Source organism: Zea mays, chromosome 7, assembly GCF_902167145.1.
Source record: "Zea mays cultivar B73 chromosome 7, Zm-B73-REFERENCE-NAM-5.0, whole genome shotgun sequence".
NCBI lineage: Eukaryota > Viridiplantae > Streptophyta > Magnoliopsida > Poales > Poaceae > Zea > Zea mays.
In genome coordinates, this window is record NC_050102.1 from 104944836 (window position 1) to 104949454 (window position 4619).

General features: G+C 40.7%; 1 long non-coding RNA gene across 1 annotated transcript; it reads right to left on the reverse strand.

The window, feature by feature from the left end:
• Nucleotides 1–3299: 3299 nt before the first annotated feature.
• LOC109940872 (uncharacterized) lies at nt 3300–3933 on the reverse strand. The gene is made up of 2 exons (XR_002263591.1): nt 3610–3933; nt 3300–3511 (listed from the first exon to the last, which is right to left on the reverse strand). It is a non-coding gene; the product is annotated as an uncharacterized lncRNA (long non-coding RNA).
• Nucleotides 3934–4619: the final 686 nt, after the last annotated feature.

Genomic DNA, 4619 nt, shown 5'->3' on the forward strand with positions numbered 1-4619 from the left:
CCCAACGCAGCACCAGACCAACCGCCCACCTCCATGAGTGTCGAGTTATGTTTTTAGTGTTTCTAACACAAAACTTATGTTGAATACTTGTCAGAGCTTGTGAACTTGTGTTGATACTTCTGAACTTTTGTTAATACTGTTTGTGTTGAGAACCTCTCAACTTATGTTGATTACTTATGTCAGAATTTGTGTTAATACTATTTGTGTTGGCTATATATATCTGTGATGATCTGTGATGTATATATGTGATATCTGTGAAATATCTTTTGTTTGTTTGGATGAAATAGGGAAAACAAATAAAAAGGTGCCTACTTGTCACTTTGCCGAGTATAACACTCGGCAAAAAGGTGCTTTGTCGAGTGTCATAACCATAGCACTCGGCAAAGAACCAAGACCTGGGCAGCGGTATAGGTTCTTTGCCGAGTGTAATGGCTCTGGCACTTGGCAAAGAAGCACGCTTTGCCGAGTGCCATACCAGGCACTCGATAAAGTACCTGACAGGGGGACCCCTCTGGCGGATTCTTTGTCGAGTGCTGTTAGGCAGACACTCGGCAAAGGTAACTCCTTTGCCTAGTGTCGCCTGGGACACTCGGCAAAGACTCCGTCTCCGTCACCGTAACGGCTGCTTTTCTTTGCCGAGTGCCCGAGAAAAAGTACTCGGCAAAGACGGCTATGCCGATGCACTATATGACGAGCCCTCTTTGCCGAGTGCGACACTCGGCAAAGCTTTTGCCGAGTGGTTTTTAAGGCTTTGTCGAGTGCTTCAGGCACTCAGCAAAGCCGTCGGTTCCGGTAGTGTCATGGACTGCAAATCTTTCTCGGCTTCGAAGGCCTATCCTTCTACATTTCCGCAACAACTTTTGACGATGAGGCCTTTGTTGCCTTAGCGGCAGGCAAAGCGTCCTGTCGCACCTCTGAGGAGGTAGGGCTAATCAACTCCTTGGTGCCACCAATTTAGGCCATCTGAGCAAAGGCAATGATCTCTCACTAAGGTTGATTCAGCCGAAGCTAATTCTCGAAGTGCTCCTAAACATAGAGCTTCAGAGGCATAGCGAATTTTGGCATCAGGTAGGTGAAGGCAGTAAATGTGATCTGCCCTCACCCGCTTTTATACTAAAAATGTGTGCGAAGTGGCGCATGTCATTGAAATTGTTCCCGCCCAGCGTCCTAGGCTCCCCCAACGACTTAACTTCCGGGTCACCCTTTTTACTTGAAAACACATCATCGTCTTCTTAAATGAGCTTCAGGAAGGTGTTTTCGGATCTTCGGCATAGGGCCTCCAAGTTATATATTTTTTCGATCTAAGCTCCTTTACCAAGAAAATGAACTCATACCACAAGGGGCTGCTGTTGGGGGCCTTATATGTCGAAGATCACTCGTTTAACCATTTACTTCGACACAAACTAGTGTACTTTAGGAATCTCTACTGATGGACAAAGTGAATCTTCGGGCGGGAAGGTGTGCAAAAGAAGCTTCGCACATGCGACAAGTGAAAGGCGCAAGCCAAAGTCGATAGCTTCAGCAACAATGGAGGAACTTCGGGTGCAGCCCAAAGGAGAAGGTGACGAAGGCCTGAACCCGCGTAGCCGAAGATGGAGAAAATATGTTATTGCCCTAATGGCACTTGTAAACAATGAAGGGCACGATTGTAATCCTATACTAATTCGGTTCGTCTCCCTTATAAATAGATGAACAATACCACACATAAAGTGCCTTCAGCCAAGCCCTACAACTTCGTCTAGCTCAACCTCCGAAACACCTTCATGCTATCTTGCATCAAGAAGCCGAAGGTACGATTGTAAACTTGTTTTGTATGCGAAGAGAAATGTGATGCTAAGGCACATGAGATGAGTTCTCATACCTTACTTCAGCATGCTTTATGTATTCCGTTTGATTATACCTTATCTTCGTCCTTGAGTTGTTATTCCGAAGAGATAACACCATAAGGACGAAGGTTTCCACTTTTTTAACCTTGTGTTGCGTTGTTTTTTATTTCATACAAAAGTTGAAAACAAGTGACCAACAGTTGGCTTGTACTATGTTATCAGATTTCTATGAAGTTTAAAAACCATGTAGCAGGATAGTTGGCTTTGCTACATACAATGGATTTTACTCTATTATTACAACTTCATACTGTGAATTTTACTCTATTATCAGATTTAAAAAAAATTGAGCTAGCTTGTACTCTGTTATCATATCTTCATACACAAGATTTTATTTTCTTTGTTGTATAAAATTTTGATGACCATCATACGCTGGTAAACACTGTTCTTTGGCCTCAAACCTGAAATAGAGCCGGTATTCCAGTGTTTGCACTGGTTGTTTTGGCGCCATCCGGTGTTTCAGTGTTTGCAGTGGCTGTTTTGGTGGGCATGGGCTGGTAAAGCTGAGCAGCCAACCGGTGTTTCAAAGAACAACTGGTAACGCTACAGGTTGTTCCCATTACTTTGATGAACCAAACAGCGTAAAGGGATTGGACCACGTTGCCAAAGGCAACAAACAAAAATAGGTAACCATTGCATTGCAACAAATCGCGGTGGGATTTTATTAGGTGTTGTTTGGTTCATGAAATGTAACGTAAATGATATTAGCAATGATTCGCACTTAAGTACCAGCGGTAATAAGTTTGAATAGGTCGATATCAATTTCTAGTATGATATTTTATTATGGTTAGACTTAAACAATATACGGTTTAGTGTTATCATTTATCCATTACATTATAAATATGTAAACTAAATGGCACCTCATTACATTACCATTCTTATTACCTTTCAAGACTAAAATGAACTACATCTCGAGACAGGAGACAAAATAAAAAACTGGATACAACACTTTGTAACACGGTCACATTCTCTCATTCCTTCCTTTTAAATTAGAATTGTACATATAATCCCCATTTAATAAAAATATTATAGGTATGTACTACAGTAACTAGGTCCGTGCCCGTGCGTTGCAACGAGAGTAAAAAATAGATATAGATCGACAAATATCACTATGATATACAAAATCCAGACAAGTATATAGCTTTTGTTCATAGCAAAAGCCATATAAAGCTGATGAACAAGATTAGCTCAAGAAATATGATACCAGCAGGAACAAGATTGCTAGGAAACTCGATTACATTTACTTCAACAAAGGTTCCTCAGAATACTCTGTTCTTGCAGCTGGTTCTGTCATAAAGGTTATTTTACATCTTACAGGTTCACTATAAATCAATCACAAGAAACGAAAGTCTACGTCATGAAACATGACACATAAGATGAAATAAACATCAAAATGTTCATTCAAGCTCAAGACAATTGGTTCGAGCGCAACTGAAACCATGCATACATAAAATTTACAGCTATAGCTAATCGGTGATTAGTCAAGGCAGCGCAGGAGGTACTCAACTTCGACATCCTTGGTCTGTGGCATCACCCACGGATCATATAGCTTGGAGAGCACTTTAGGAGCGACCTTGCACTCACTATCAGTGGCATTCTGCTCAAAGATCCTTGCCTTATTCTCTACTCTATAGTAAACAAGATGTAATGGTAAAGTAAGACATAACATGATTAGAGGTAGGATCAATGGATAAAAAATGGAATGGTTAGATAATTTGGTTGTTACCTCGCCGATCTAAGTTAGTCGTTTGTAAAGGTCCTGTTGAATACAAAGCCTGAGGTTCCTTTTGACGTCGATCTCTACATATAGTTGGATTGTAGAGGATAGGTAATTGTCTTCACCTATCACAATGAAAAGGTAGTGAATTAAGAACTAAATGAAGTAAGGAAGTAACATAGCTACAATTCAGTTATCAACAGGAACTAACTAATTGTATGATCAGGAAGGTACAACCAGTTGTAAGCTCTACTCTATACAGTTTAGTACTATGAGTAGAATCAGGCACTGAAATTAGCTGGAGCATGAGCAAAGGGCAGTCGTTATATAAAGATATCCATACTACTAAATAGTCTAGCAAAATTGGTTTGACATACTTGAATTGTACAAAACTAACATATTTAAACGCACCAAGAGAAGATGAACATATTTTAAAATTTGCTGAAGACTATAGTTTTAAATTTGTTGAAGACTCCAATCAATAAGCCCAAATGCCCAATGCATGACTATAGTTCTGAACAAGTCTGAACAAGCACAGCTATTTTGCTATTAAGCTGATCAACAGAGGCTAAGTATTCTCGCCAATTTCTGTAGTCATCATTTTTATGGGGATATGTTTTGTCATCCATGGTTGGAGGAGCTTTGGCAGACAAATATGGCGGGAAGAAGGTGATGGCAGGTGATGCTGCACTCTGGTCCTTGGCCACAGTTCTCACTCCTTGGGCTGCCTCCCGCTCCACCCTCATGTTGCTTGCTGTACGTGCACTCTTTGGACTTGCAGAAGGTATTGCGTTTCCGACAATGAGCACTTTCCTACCAAAGTGAGTAACATTTTCGCTCATTGAATCTACTCATAATTGAGTTGTTTTTGGACAGCCTTGCTTAAGAAACATTAACCTCTAAAGCTTGAATGGACTAAGCAGAAAAGAACTTGAGAATGGTTGGTTGGAATCTAAATTAAATCTGTTTATTGTAGTCTAGGGCTCTAGGCCCATTCTTTGAAGAGCACATACAAGCCT